The 16711-nt window shown below is 33.1% G+C and overlaps 1 protein-coding gene across 1 annotated transcript in view; it reads right to left on the reverse strand.

The window, feature by feature from the left end:
- LOC145284477 (uncharacterized) overlaps positions 1–16711 on the reverse strand; it is a 537192-nt gene that overhangs the window by 307911 nt on the left and 212570 nt on the right. The window lies entirely within an intron of this gene.

Below are 16711 nucleotides of genomic sequence, written 5' to 3' on the forward strand. Positions count from 1 at the left end.
TGAGAGGGAGAGAGAAACAGAAAACGCAGAGGGTGAGAGAAACAGAAAACGCAGAGGGTGAGAGAAACAGAAAACGCAGAGGGTGAGAGAAACAGAAAACGCAGAGGGTGAGAGAAACAGAAAACGCAGAGGGTGAGAGAAACAGAAAACGCAGAGGGTGAGAGAAACAGAAAACGCAGAGGGAGAGAGAAACAGAAAACGCAGAGGGAGAGAGAAACAGAAAACGCAGAGGGAGAGAGAAACAGAAAACGCAGAGGGAGAGAGAAACAGAAAACGCAGAGGGAGAGAGAAACAGAAAACGCAGAGGGAGAGAGAAACAGAAAACGCAGAGGGAGAGAGAAACAGAAAACGCAGAGGGAGAGAGAAACAGAAAACGCAGAGGGAGAGAGAAACAGAAAACGCAGAGGGAGAGAGAAACAGAAAACGCAGAGGGAGAGAGAAACAGAAAACGCAGAGGGAGAGAGAAACAAAAAACGCAGAGAGAAAAAATGAAAACGCAGAGAGAGAAAAAGAAAACGTAGAGAGGGAAAAAGAAAACGCAGAGAGAGAAACAGAAAACGCAGAGAGAGAAACAGAAAACGCAGAGAGAGAAACAGAAAACGCAGAGAGAGAAACAGAAAACGCAGAGAGAGAAACAGAAAACGCAGAGAGAGAAACAGAAAACGCAGAGAGAGAAAAAGAAAACGCAGAGAGAGAAACAGAAAACGCAGAGAGAGAAAAAGAAAACGCAGAGAGAGAAACAGAAAACGCAGAGAGAGAAACAGAAAACGCAGAGAGAGAAAAAGAAAACGCAGAGAGAGAAAAAGAAAACGCAGAGAGATAAAAAGAAAACGCAGAGAGATAAAAAGAAAACGCAGAGAGAGAAAAAGAAAACGCAGAGAGAGAAAAAGAAAACGCGGATAGGGAGAAGAAAATGAGGAAGAAAAAAGAAAACGAGGCCAAAAAAAAAAAAAAAAGAAAACGAGGAAGAAAAAGCTCAAAATAATGGCAGAGTAGAAAAGAATATAAATTAAAAGTAGAGAGATTGAGGGAGAGAGAAATGAAAGAATATGAATCTTAAGTGTAAAGAGAGAATTAGAATTAAAAAAAAAAATTAAACAGACAAAAGATGTAAATTGATAAAAAAGATGAGCGGAATCACAAAAACAATGAAGGAGAGTAAAAGGATTACAACTCATAAACAAACGACAAAACTAAAAATATGAAGGGGAAACAAAGTCAAGACCAAGAATAAATTTTTTAAAAATTTTTTTAAAAGATTTTTAAGTCGAGGGAAATCACAACAAAAAAGTTTTAAAAAAAAAAAAGAAAAAAAAGGGGGGATATAATTGTGCAAAGGCAAAAAAAAAAAAAATCGAAAAGAAAATTATTCAAATCATTTTTATCAGTCGCATTTAGCGAAACACAGATGGACAAAAGGAGGAAATACCAAAATTAAATTTAAAAAAAAAATCAATTTAAAAAAAAACACCAAAAATTAAATAAAAAGAAAAAAACGAAATTCAAAAAAATATCCAAAATACGCAAATGAAATGTTCAACCAACCAATCAATTGCACGAAGTGAAAGAAATGATTCTGACCTTTTCAAAAATTTGATGTAGTAAAGTTATAATCAAGTTATTGAAGGAATTTCTGACCCCCCCCCACTCACCCCATTTTCATAAATTTGTTTGTTCCCAATTTACGAAGCCCTAACTCGATCATTAATATAACAGCAGCATTCATTCTCCCCTCATCACTATTTCAGATTAGCATCTGTCTATATTTTCGAGGTGAGGAGTCGTTACTATTTAGACATTCGACTCAGACTGTTCATCTGATCTTGGTTACCGTATCTGCAACGTTTCAGCCACTATATTTCGTCGTCAGCTGCCAATTCCGGATTAAGTCGGACTTTCAAACTGGTGATAAACTGTTCTTATTCCTTTTTCAATACTTGTATCAATTCAACTTTTTTTTTTTTTTTTTTGTCTTAGAATAAAGTCGGGCTCGGGAATTGAACTCATGTCCTATACATTCACTCAAAAGCCTTTTCAACCAAACACTTTAATCTTTCAAATTATGCATCCAAATATTTTCTTAAAAAAGCCATCTTGAGCGTCATCTAACTTGCTGGATTAAGGCGCTTGGTCGAAATATTTATACGAGAGTTTTATCGCATTAATCTCTCTCCTACGGTGGAAAGATGTGACACAAGGTCGGAAAGTGGAATTGAAGAGCCAGCACTCCTGAGGAGAAGCACTTTGGCAACCCCATCAGTATCCCCCAGAGGATTAATCTGAGGCTATTAACAATAAACTAACTTCTTTTCAAATGGAGAAAGCCTGGGATGGTAGATCTAAAACCTACAACGTACCACCATCAACAAGGGAAAAAAAAATTCAAAAATATTATATATTCTGTTGATTTGGGGGCTGAGGGGAATTTATAACGTTAATTGTGCTTAAGTGTCTGCAATGTCATTGGAAAGTTCATTTTTCAATATATATTGCAATTTTTTTTTTTTGGAATAATGAGTCATTACTTATTAAGATCAAAAGCCAGTGAAGGATAAGGTTAATAAAATGAATCGTTAATTGAATAGTGAAGAATATTTGTGGAAAATTAAAAATAATGGAATTAACAAAGTTGGATTACTTCTGTGGACAGCTGATGACAAGTATTTGTTTACATTAGTTTTGAAGACAATCATAGCCTCTTTTTTAATCTTTTCTATACCTAGTGATATTCTAACTAAAAAAAGAATAGCCATACTCCCAGGCATTATCTCATCCGTGGGAGAAAGGTGTGTTTTAATGCTGACTTGGGATTCTGAGTTATTCTTCTTGAATTATTTAGAATTATGAGTTATCTCCCTTGAGTCAGTGATGTGTGTAGGAGTTGTTGCTGTGATTTAAAGTTGTTCAATCTCTTAGGCAATAGAGATTGCGTTGTTCTAAGGAAGATAAACGAAAGGTATGGAGAAAGCACGAAACTATCAATTGCCAGAGAGAGAAAGAGAGAGAGAGAGAGAGAGAGAGAGAGAGAGATATGGTGTTTCCATGTCATGGAAACGTTTCTGGAACAAGTGGTTGATATATCGTCTGCTACATCTGCTTGGCAGGTCTTATTTTTTAGTTCTCAACATCATCAGTTGCAGTGTCTTCAGAGTCATTAATTTTCTCTTGAAAATTGATTATCTGGACCAGGACCATTGACGTTGGAATTGTATATTGTATAAAATTAGCAAACGACAAAAAAATAGAAATTTACTTTAATATTGAAACAGCATTTTAAAAACTTGAAACATAGCCAATGAATACAAAATGCAAATGACGTCACTGTAAGGATAAAGAAAGACTAAAAAAAGAATGTGTGCAACAGACGGTGGAGCACATTCAAAACGACGCCTGAAAGGATAGGCAGTAGAGAAGCTGATCATGTAAGAGTGTGGGTGACATCACAGCTATGACGAGAAATCATGTGTGGCGAGAGAATGAGAAAAAAACTGTCGCTGTTACAAAAAAAAAAAAGAGTAAAGTTATTACTTGTGCTATGTTCCTTGCGATGTACTCTGCTACAACGTGTTGGGCCTACGTTATACACTGAGCTGGCACAACCTGACCATGGCCAAAGAAGATTAGTTAGATCGCAACTTTTTGCAAAGGAGTCAGACAAAATCCAAATTACCACTTTTTACAGACACTGGGAACAGCGTCCAAATTAAACCTGATGGACGATGATATTTTTGCCTCCTACTTCCTCTTTCTCACAGAAAAGACATTGCGAGTATGTCTGTTTTATTGTTACCGTTATGGTAGGTTCTTGTCTCGGCTCCAATCTATTTATTCCTCCGCATAAAATGTCCGCAACAAATACATGCCCAACTGCAACTATAGTCAACAATTTCTCACACTTTATTTGTGCCTAAAACTAAGCAAAAATTTCATGACCGGAGTTTCTTTCCTAAAACACTGTCTATGGAATGCAATACCATGGCTGACTATAACATGGTCATCTTCAAATCCAACATGAATAATTTTTTTTTTTTTTTTTTACAAAGGAATCACTACTTATCAAGGCCCGGAGACCACTCGAGGATAAGGGTTAAAGAGTGTACAATGGTCAAAAGGAAAATAATCGTTATTGTAGTCAGCTGGAAAGCAGGTAAATGGAAGACAGTTCCATGGGTGTACAGTTCTTAGAAAGAAGATTTGTTCATAGAATCTTTATGTTTAGGTACAGATAAAGAGTGGAGGAAATTATTGATAGTGTTTACAGCCAAACGAGTGTTTCTCGTGAATATTTGGCGAGGGGGGGGGGCATAGATAAGAGCTCAGACGAGCACTTGCCATAAAAATAACGATAAAAAAGAGACACTCGCAACGTCTCTTCTGTGAGAAAGAGGTTGCAGGGAAGAGAAAAGTGCATCCCCACTAGGCTACGAAGTCTATTCTGAACTCTGTCAAGGCAGGATGAGGCCTTCCTAGCAGTTCCTGCCAGATGTGACAGCAATACTCCATCCTTGGACGTACTTGGCTCTTATATAGGTAGAGAATTGCATTACCAGGTAGATATCTACTGGATCGATAGAAGGATCCCATCATTTTTCCAGCGACCTTGGCAACGGATTTGATGTACGTATTCTATTTTAGATCAGGAGTAAATTCCTATTCAGCTGTCCTCTTAGGTAAAATAATCCAGCTCTACCTAAGTCCTACTTTCATGAATCTTGTTTCACCATTTAACTAACAATTAGTTCTTATTCTACAGTGATCTCTGGATCTTGATAAGCGGTGACCTCCTATGTAAAAAAAAAAAGAAAAAAATCTACCAACAAAGAGTGCTCTAAGTAGCATCTCCCCAGATACATTCTCCACTCTACACTGACCTTGTGTCTAACTTGGCCATAGTGAGAGGTAGGTAAACAAACTCTCCCTATCGATTGTCAAGATTAAAGGTAAAGTTAAAGAAGACAAGGTTAAGTGGGATCGACAAGCGGATACCAAGTGAAACGCATCCGTCCGTATCGAAGAATATATAGTAGATTGAGTTCTAAATAAAACGCTACTTTAAAATGCCTCTTCGAATAAAGCAAATAAAAAATACTTGTGTAAAGGATCAACAAAATGATAGCAAATATAAGAGTTTCTCTAATCAATATTGAATTTTTTACTTGGAGGAAAAAAAAAAAAAAAGAAATATTGTCCAGGAAAAACAGAACAAAAAGTAGAAAATAGGTAAAACAATAAAAACTCATGAAGAAAAACTTGTTTTCTTTGCTAATTTGTACAACACTTGCACTAGCTTTCTTTCTCTCTCTTTTTAATGGTCTTTTCTCATTTCTTACACTATCTCTCTCTACTTCTTCTACTTCTCTTAACTTCTTTCTCATTTTTTTTTCTCATCCAGTTACCATATTTTTCTTTTCATAGCGGTTTTCCCTCATATATTCTCTCTTTATTTCTTTCAATTTTTCTTAACCTACATTACATTTTCCTTCTCACATCCCCTACGCCTCTATACTTAGCATCACCTTCTCTCAATTTCTCCATATTAACTTTCTCTCTCTCTCTCCCCACCTCCACCCAATAACCTCTAAAAAAATAAAAAATAAATAAAAAAATAATATATATATATATATAAAATTTAAAAAGGCAGGAGAAAACGAGGCATGCATCATTCTCACGGAATGGAATCCAATATTGCATATTCTTTATTCTTCGACGTCTTCTTCTCACGCCTGAACTGCACCACCTCACCTCCCTACACTCCCGGTCCCAGTGCAGATTTTCTACAATCACCCTCACCGCCCCATTCACACGACGCTTATTGGCCACCCATATCTACGCCCTGTACACAAATGTCAAATCAGTTTTAGAACTAGTTTGCCATTCCAAGGGTTTTTAACAACTGAAATAGTTGTCACAGTTCCAATGCCAAAGAATCCAATAACAAATACAGAATTGAGTGGTTTTCTTCACCTTCTTTTTTTACACAAAACACACGCACACTTATCAACGCATAATAATAATAATAATATATATATATATATATATATATATATATATATATATATATATATATAAACATCTACAGGAGTTTATGCATGTGTGTATATCTGCATGTACAAATGTCCACATATATATATGCGAATATACATATACAAATGTGTGTGTATCTCACACTGTGAGTGAGTGAGATGAATATATACAAGCAAGCACACATACTATATACACATACATGAACTTATACATATATATATATGTATATATATATATATATATATATATATATATATATATATATATATGTATGTGTGTGTGTGTGTGTATAGTGAGTGACTGCTTGTATACTTTACATATATATATGAAAAGTATATTATGTGTGTGTGTGTGAGTTAGCTTGCATACTTTTCGAAAAACATGGTGTGAAAAAAAAAAGATGGCAAGCTATACAAGCACATAGACTGTATAAGCAATAGGCAGAAAAAATAATTGTGAGTACAGATGAGAAAAAATACAAAACCTTAAGGTAAAAAGAACAGAAATAAATATGCATGAATTTATGAATGAAACGTTTTTGATGAATCCGTATGTGCATAAAATGAATCAAGCTAAAACACACACATATATATATATATGCTATACGTATAAACACACCTGAACATCTGGAATGTAATGCAGGAGAATAAACATTTTTTTTTATATATAACATATAAAAGCTAAACAAATCCAAAACACCAATACAGTTGCATATAGCTGAAAGATTAATTCAATTTGTACAAACCAAATTTGTAAGAATATACATATATGTTATAGAAAGAAACGAAGAAAAGCAGATGTATAAGACAGGTAGTTATAAATAATATATATATACTCAAATATAATATCTATCTCTCTCTCTCTCTCTCTTTCTATATATATATATATATATATATATATATATATATATAGAGAGAGAGAGAGAGAGAGGGAGAGGGGGGAGGGGGGCATGTGAATATGTATAGCAATACAAAGCTCTTATTGAAAAAAAATGTGTAGTCTTGGACACGTTCTAATGTCAAAAAGTAATATCAAGATTGAATATATAGTGCATGTGTGCAAATATATACTTGTGTATTTACACACACCTAATTATTTCAACAGTCAAACAACATCGCAGCCATGACAACTAACAAACTGGAAGCCCAAAACTCGAGTTTCACCCTCATTTGAGCTCATCAGTTCGGCACATCCAAACAGGAGATTTGAAACCTGAATCTCTCGCATGCAAAGCGAGTATTCCGTCATTTGAATAACAGTACCTTACACAGGAATATCTTATCTATTATCCATAGATCAAGCAAACCACAGCGAAATCCGACTATGGATTAAATCTACTACTTCTACTTGGTATTGCATGTGTGTGTGTGTGTGTGTGTGTGTGTATGAGTTAGACAAAATGTAAACAGTTATCATATCATTTAAAATGTCTATGAAACCGATAAAATCTTTATTTTGATTATCTATTACTGTTGCTTAATACGTTGTTAAATTATTTCTTTTCATCTATCAAAAAATGAGCTAATCAACATTCATTACAATGACATATCTATCAGATTTTCCAAATGGTCAAACTGTTAGTGCTCTTATGATGGCAAACGCTAAAAATTTGAAAATAGTGCAGATGTTAGATCTAACGACTAGTACTGTCTTGTATAGCTTCACAAATTAAAGTAGCATCTCGAAAATTCATTTTCCATAAACACTTTTTGCCAGAATTTCACGGGCAAACTACAATTAGGAAACCACAACTTTCAAAAAGCAAAACTTGCAAAGCATTTAGACTGTAGCAAAATCTACAGAATTGATACGTAGAGCAAGAGAAGAATGTTATTTTCTCAACTGAATAGTCCTTTACCTTATTTACCAAGATGGGCATCAAGACAGTTCCTCGTCCTCTCTATAGTCCAGACCTTGCTCCCTGTGACTTTTGGTTATTTCCTAAGCTCAAGGAAAAATCTTAGTGATTGTCATTATTAGACAATTGAGGAGATGAAAGAGGCTGAGATTAGGCTCATTAACACGCTTATGCAAGCGGGCTTCCAGGCAATCTTCCAGAAGTTGTTGGAATAATACAAGTGCATTGCAGTTGGAGGAGAATACTTCGAAGGGAACTAGAGTTTCATGTATGTAATATTGTAATGTTATGACCCTTTAGGCTGTGATCATAGCGTAGTATCTGTTAACTGTGGCAAGCTGGAGCAATGGTCAAAACATTATTATCATTGTTATTGTATTCTTATTAATTGATTTGAGCGACGGGTGGTCTCTGGATCAGTTATGATTAGAAGAATAAACAATTGAGGAAGAAATGATTGACGTGTAAATCGCAAAAGGAATGCGAAAATAGAAAATAGATGTAAACATTCTTTTGGATTTGGATAAACAAATAACTAGATGGAAACATTAGGTTGGTCTGAGACACGTAATTAGGTGACGTGGGAGAACACGTGATGTAGTTAGTTTTGGAGAGATTCAGAGAGTTGAGGATTGACCACCAGAGCAGACAGACGTCTAGAAAGGGTGGACAGACAGCTAGGAGCGGGCTGTAAGAATAGAAAATGTAGACTAATTGCAGATCTTGTGAAAACCATTTGAGACAACTGTAATAAATTTATATTACAAAAATATAAAGAGTTGTTTTAATGGTTTCACAAATAAGAACAGTTGTCTCAATTATATGGTGCTGATCACTTCATGGTTGTCATGGAGCAGCGGGAAGTTAAAAGAACTCTTCAAGAAAAAGGTATGAAACATGTATTATTCTTCTTACATGTGAACTGTAAAAATATCCCATGTGATAAGTCTGATACAACATGACTCGGTTTACACGTCAATATCATGTCCCCTGGCTAACAACATACACACGATTTATACGTTTATTATCTGTCTGTTAAAAGAACAATATCTTACATCCACTAGATAACACACGACACGTTTTAATATATCCTCCAATATAAACAAATATACAACACTATCAATAAAAATGTCCATATGAAAAAATCTGGAAAGTTATTTAAAACCTCTCGTACCTTATTTTCAATCACCATGGAGATTGCCAAACGAAGCATTTGATCTAGACTGTCTTTTTCCAATTGTCAAACATGGAGGATGTTCTTGGAAATTTCCTTCAATGATTAATAGTCAAAACTACTTAAGCATTTCGAGAGAAACAGAATCTTTCAGTGCGGTAATGCACCAATTCACACAGCTAAAATTGATATTGGATAGCAGGGGGGGACATTTTAATGAAGTGGAACATTATCTGGCCACCACAGTTCCGAGATTTCAATGTTATTAAACTTTTATGGCATATTTTATAAAAGCAATACCCTATATGATAATCAGTGAAAGCATTGGAAACAATTCAAACTTTATGCGTCCACATCTTGTAGTCATTATGCTGTAATTACTGCAAACTCTCTGAGAAAAATATTGTTTTCAAAATGTCTGAATAATAACTCTTAATTGAATATCTTGTACAAGAGAAAATAAAAAATAAATATGACCAATTTTAAATGATAGCTTTGTTTTATATTTATATATATCTTGGCTTGAGGTAGTTGCCTGTCTAGCCACACTGATGAGCTGTGATAGAGCGAAATAGTACTGTATGTGGATGATATATATATATATATATATTAGCAGGCTGCTTGGTGCTGCCCCGTCAGATACGCTTGAATATGATATCTTAATTCATGTAGATTTCATATTTGTTATTATAGATATGATACTCTATTATTGTATTGTACATAATATATAGTAGTGGCTGTCCGGCATTGCCCGGTCATAAATATAAACTTTAATATGATGTTTTAATGTATGCAGATTTCATATTGATTATTATAGCATTAATTCTCCATCAATTGTTATATTGTAGCCAATATAGAGTAGTGATTACAAAAGTGAGGGGAAAAAAAACATGACTTGGATGCCATCAGTTAGAATCCAAACCAAAACACAGCTCTCGAGACATATTTGTTGCTGTCTGACTTAAATCCATATGCATACAAAAACTGAAAGAAATAGCATTTTTTAACCTTTAAATGTATATTTACACATGCATAGAAGAGCATTTTAAGTTTACTTATGCCTGCCAAATTCCAATTTTTTTTTTTTCAATTTTGACTCCTCAGTCACTATTTTTACCATCTAAAAACACATTCAAATTTGTTCCACGGGTCCAAATCTTCTATATATCAAGTTTCAAGTCTATAGACCAAAAATTGAAAGAGGAGTTTTATTGAGACCGTTCTTCAGACAGACAGACAAGGTCACTTTTATATATACTAGCATGCTACCCGGTCATAAGATATGCTTAAATATGATATTTTTAATTCATGTAGACTTTGTTTATTATTATAGAGCAAATTTTCTATTGATTATTATAGTTACCCAATATATAGTAATGATTTTAAAATATATATAAAATATATGGCTTGGGTGCAATCAGCTAGAATTGAAACCAAAAGCATTTAGCATTTTAGCCTTGGTTGCTACTGTTTGAGTTATCAACAAATAAAAAAGGTTTAAAATTACACAACTTCAAGCTATGAATGTATATTTGCGCATGTGCAAAATAACAGGCTTAGTCGACTTACTCCTGCCAAGGTGAACTTTTTTCTTTTTTTTTTCAATTTTGACTTGTTAGAAGCTATTTTTATGGGCTAAAAAACAAATCAAAATTGTTCTACAGATTCAAATCGCCTATATATCAAGTTTCAAGTCTGCCGACCAAAAATTCAGAAAGGAGTTTGGTAGAGACCGTTCCACATATAAGGTCACTTTCATATATATATATATATATATATATATATATATATATATATATAAAAGTGAACGTATCTGTATCTGTGTGTCTGTGTACATTTCCCTACGCAATAACTGTCAATTTTTAGTCTACAGACTCGAAATTTGATATACAGGGTACTGAGATTTGAGAAAATCGATGTGATCGGTTTTTGGCCAGAAATTTGGCGATTAAGGGGTCAGAGTTCAACGATATGACCTTTGAGAACTCTACCAAACTCCTCCGACAATTTTGGGTCTACGCACTTGAAATTTTAGATATAGGTTCCTTGGACATGGATCTAACTTGATTTGAGCCAAAACAATAAATTTTAAGGGGTCATAATAGGAGTCAAAGTTAAAAAAAAAATTGACCTCTGCGGTCTCTTCCAAATTACTCAGACAATTTTTGGTCTAAATATTTGAAATTTTACATAAAGGGTATTCAGAGATAAGGCAAGCTTTTTCATCAGTTTGGGTCGAAAATTTTTAGTTACCAATATATAAATGTATGTATGTATGTATGTATGTTTGCATGTTTGCCTTAAACTTTCAATAGAGGCGACGGATTTTACCAAGATCAGTATTGTTTTAAAGTTCAACCTTTCATACGACAAATATCGAAAAATTGGCTAAAAACATTAATATCTTCCCCTTCAACTAGGCACTTCTCTACAGGGGGGAGGGTCACTTTTTTCGACGATATTTTTTAAAGTTATCCTCTCCTTTAGACTGTCTAGCCTTACTTTTAAAAAAATGTCGCTTCCGGTTTAGCAGTGGTCGTAACAGCATAAACATTAGGTTTTACCCCATTCTTTTCCTCCTTTGCGGTACGGGTTCGAGCCTGCCTTCCTACTACCACTTTTTTTTTTTTTTTTTTTTTTTTTTTTGCTCAACATACACATCCAAACACCCGGGAACGCCGGGCACCCATGCTAGTATATATATATATATATATATATATATATATATATATATATATATATGTATGTATATATATATATATATATATACACACATACACACACTTTTATGTGTACTAGAACTTATTTAACCTAAATACTATGCAGTGATACACAATGTAGAAAATATGAATAAATAGAATTGAGCATAAAAATTAAATAAAATCAATCATCTTATAAGAAGCCATAAAAATGAATAATTAATTCATCAAAAGGTTATGCAAATTGATTAACTTTCATGAAGTCGCTCGCATATTCATGACAGTATATTAAGTTTGTTTTTATAATTTTGGAATAGAAAAACGTAGGCTGTCAGTGAAAAAAACTCTACTTTATGGATATATTTTGAAAAATACCCATTCATTTATGAGGAGTTATTGAGTGATCTTTCGCTATTTAATAAAACATGTGTAAGATGTACTATTTAAAAAAAATCCAGGCGTTTGCATACAAAAAAATGAACACGAGCATGAATTAATTTTATCTTATCCTTTTTGGAATGATTACTAATAATGTGTTATAAATATATATATATATATATATATATATATATATATATATATATATATATATTTATATCAATGTTTTTATAAATAAAATTAATATACCTGCTCTGTTCACTCATTGAGCACTATTTTGGTAGACACATGTTGTTTCATTGGATGTACTTCTAGGAAACTAAACTCTACTGGCTATATATATATATATATATATATATATATATATATATATATATATATATAAAATAATTCATTATTTTACCTTTTAATTTTTCTTGTCTTCCCTTTCCCTCCACCCATATCCTCTTTCTTCCGATGGTATATCCACTTACTTTTGTCAAAGACAAAGGCATAACATTGAACTGAGAGGCATCCTCAGTCACAGAAAGATGAAATGGGGAAGATTACCGATTCCAATATAGGAGGGAATAAACTGATCACTTAGGAAGAGAATGTCTGACAAGGTGATGATGTTAGTAGAAAAGGGGGGAGGGAAGAAAGAAAGAATAGACCAACAAGAGGGAAAGGGAGCGAAAGATAATCTACCTCCTTAGATATGATGCCAAGGAGAAAGAAAAGATAGAACTTTCTGACAATGCCTTCATATTAGAACATCTTATGCGCACAAACACAAACATTAATAATGAAAATAGTATTCCGACAAGATAGAAAGATAAAAAAAAAGAAAAATGAACAAACCAAGTCACACGTCCATCAACGTTTCATCTTTATTGTAAGACTTCTGAGTAATTCATCCAGAAGAGAAGAGGTCTTACAATAAAGACGAAACGTTGATGGACACACACACACTTCATGTTTGCTCTTACATAAGCAGTTATATGTCGCTACACATTCATGATGTTTTGATGAGCCAGTTACAAGTAACTAGAGACTATTCAGGCGATATTACTTCTACAAAAGCAGAGTTTGTAATAAAAATTGGAACGAAATTTCCTGCACATTTAAATTAGAATGTTAGTCACATGATACTTACAAATAGCCAATAGGCATTGAATAAGTGAAAAAGAAAGTAAAAAAAAGTTAGGGAATAAAATAAACAAGCAAAAGATATTTAAAAAAAACAAATAGAACCGTTGCAACTAAATGGCTGCATATTGTGAAAGAAAAGCGAGTAAATACAGTGTATTTACACAACCTAAAGTTAGCAATTACTTATTTTTTTCGTCGGTTCTCCGGTAGGAGATGTCTCCTTGAATTACTTTAACAAAAAAAAATATTTGTATTTTCAACCAATATTAATGGAAAAAAAAATTAAGATACATGGGTAAACGTATTATTTTATTTAATGACTGGTGGTCTAAACCGACCACCATGGTCGAATCAGAGAAAGTCCAATTGTTTCTTTTTGTAATCAGACGGAGAAAATGGAAGTAATTAGTTTTAAAAAGGAAAAAAAAAATTCTTGTATTTTTTTGCAACCAATCTTAACCAAAAAAAATCCGAGATACATGGGTAAAAGTATTATTTTATTTCATGACTGGTGGTCTAAACTGACCACCCTGGTCACATCAGAGAAAGTCCCTTTTTTTTTTTTTTAATCAGATGGAGAAAATGGAAATAATTTTTTTTTAAAAGTAAACAAAAAGATTTTTGTACTTTTCAACCAATATTAATCGAAACCTTTTTACTTTCTTTTTTCTTTTGCTTGCAAATTAGAGCAAGTCGTTTTTTTTGTTGTTTTGTTAATCAGACGGTGAAAATGGAAGTAATTTTTTTTTTTTAATAAAAAAAAAATTTTGTATTTTTCAATCAATCTCAATCGTTGACTGCTGCTGCTGCTACTCCCACCGATTTAATGCCTCTCACTACCACTTTGCCTAACGGCTGCTGATACTACTCCCACCAATTTAACTCCTATCACTACTACTATTTTGTCTCTGCTGCTACTCCCACCGATTTAACTCCTATCACCACTACTACTTTGCATTTCTTTTAAATTTCCATACACCAAACATGGATATAAATACCACTAAAACATCCGCTGGGTCATAAGCTTCATTTTGGTATCTAAATTGCCTGGGAGGGTTGCCTACAGGCTGACTTAACCCGTGTCACACACACAGACAGTACAGAAATTTATAATAGGATAATAAATAAAAAATAATCGTAATAATGAAATTATAGAATTGAAAATTGTACATCGATAAACAAAACTATGCAAAAACATATATATATATATATATATATATTATAACTCGTTTCTTATCGTTGAGCACTTTCAGTTGAATTAAGTCGGTCAATTTAGCTCTTATGCATAGATTATCATATAATGATTAGATCATTGACTGACGTAAAAAACATTTAAAAATAAAATATTTAATTTCAATGTTATTTCACGTGGTTAACAGTAGCCGATTGGATACGATCTTTGCTAATCGAGCCAGAGATGGCTTGTGTTGTCGGGTTCGAATCTATCGACTGGTGTTAATTGTGACATCCTGCACTGAAGATTCCCAAAAGGATGAAACACTAGTGTCTGTAGGTATTTAATTATTGTAGTATATATATATATATATATATATATATATATATATATATATATATATATATATATATATATATATATAGTTATCTGTGTAAACTGGAACGTTTTATTTGAAATACCTTACTATGATTGATAGAAACAATTTCTGTATAAATTGGATTATATATTCAAATATACATCAACCTCTCACTCTCTCTATATATATATTTAGACAAACATGCGCACACATTAAAAATATTGTTTCTATGAATAAGCAATATATATATATATATATATATAAGAGAAAAAGTATAATAAAAATAAGCTGAAGTGCTGAAGAAAAATTTAATTTCCTCAACACGAATTCTTTTCTTGTCATAGTTATACTTAAGTACTTTCAAATGAATACAAGAAAGAAATATGTGTGTTGTTGATGGCTACACTCTTAAATATATGTGTGTGTGTGTGTGTTCGCGCGCGTGCAATATTTATCTGAGTACATATATAATGTAAATATAGTAAAATTATAGTATCCACATATAAAAAACATATCTCAATTTATATAAAATTAGGTGGAACACAGTTGCAAGCCGTATGTGGGTTATATCTAGTTTAACTTAGTTTTATGCAAAGGCGGAAAAGAGGAAGCGGGGCGGGAGAGGGGGGGGGCTTGTAAAAATTCAGATACTTCAAATGTATTGTCAAATCTTAATAGGTATTACACATCAATTAATATTTCTTTGACGTATTTTAAAAGGTTTTTAGGACTAATATGGGTAGAACCTCATTTAAAAACGTAAATAGTTCAGATTTATTTGTATTAAATTTTTTTCATAGTCAGCAGACATTAAGTGAGAATCTTCGAATCACATTTTTTTTTCTTAATACCCTCAAACCTTAAATGTTAGACATTTTCTAAAATCTAAATTATATAATGAATTTTGATCAAAGTTGGAATACGGATTCTAAACACAAGGGTTAGCAGCATAATATTTTAACTTCGTAAGAGAGCTATAAAAGTTGTTTGATGAATTAATTCTATCTGTCCTGGGACGGGCATTCTTTTAGAATATGCAAAAAATAAATGTAGAAATATATCCAAACATACTTTATAAATGAATATTCGTTTATAGAACTGTACATACATGAATATATTCCTATAAAAGTGTAGATAATAAAATGGGTGCATGGCTGAAGCAGAAGTTTCATTTTATTGTCTTTATGAAGCTCTATCTGAAAAGCTATTGAGCTCTTTACATGTGCAAGATCAACTTTCTTCATTCAGTTAGGATATGATTTTCGGAAGTATTTATGTAATGTTGTCCAGGAACCAACACACGTTGTTGCCTCAGTTGCAAAGCAGACAAATAAAGAACATCAACTCGTTTGTTTTTTCGTTTTTGTTATACGACAACATTCATTTTCTTATTCTCTCGTTACCGTTGTGACGTTCATCGTGTGATCGTGCTCTCGAACGTCATCCCTGCCTCTAATGCGATTTGTCTTGTTGTGGGGTACAAATCAACCCTATTTGAGAACTAAGTGGAATCAACCTGCCCTATGAATACCACTAGTTTCAGAGACTAGATTGATACATTCATATCATAGCCCTTTTGTGGCTCCTGTATTCTTTATGATAAATACATATATTTTATACACTTTACACTACTTGTGCTTTCTTTCATTTGTGACCCCTAGCACGAGTCTACAACACTTCTCGAACGTGATTTCTCCCCTTTTTATATTCTTTTTCCTTATTGTGACATCATTTCGCACACGACTTGATATTTACATATAGCCGTTCAGACTAGGTTACATTTATGTTATATGTACAATATATGTGTGTGCGCACACACGCTTTTAGATGCTATTATACATACGTATAATATATAATAAGATTTCAGTTTCTTTCATGTTGTACATAAGTCCTTGGTATTTTGTTATTTTCTCCC

The sequence above is a fragment of the Euprymna scolopes genome, chromosome 9 (assembly GCF_053919585.1).
Source record: "Euprymna scolopes isolate OS-2025 chromosome 9, ASM5391958v1, whole genome shotgun sequence".
Lineage (NCBI taxonomy): Eukaryota > Metazoa > Mollusca > Cephalopoda > Sepiida > Sepiolidae > Euprymna > Euprymna scolopes.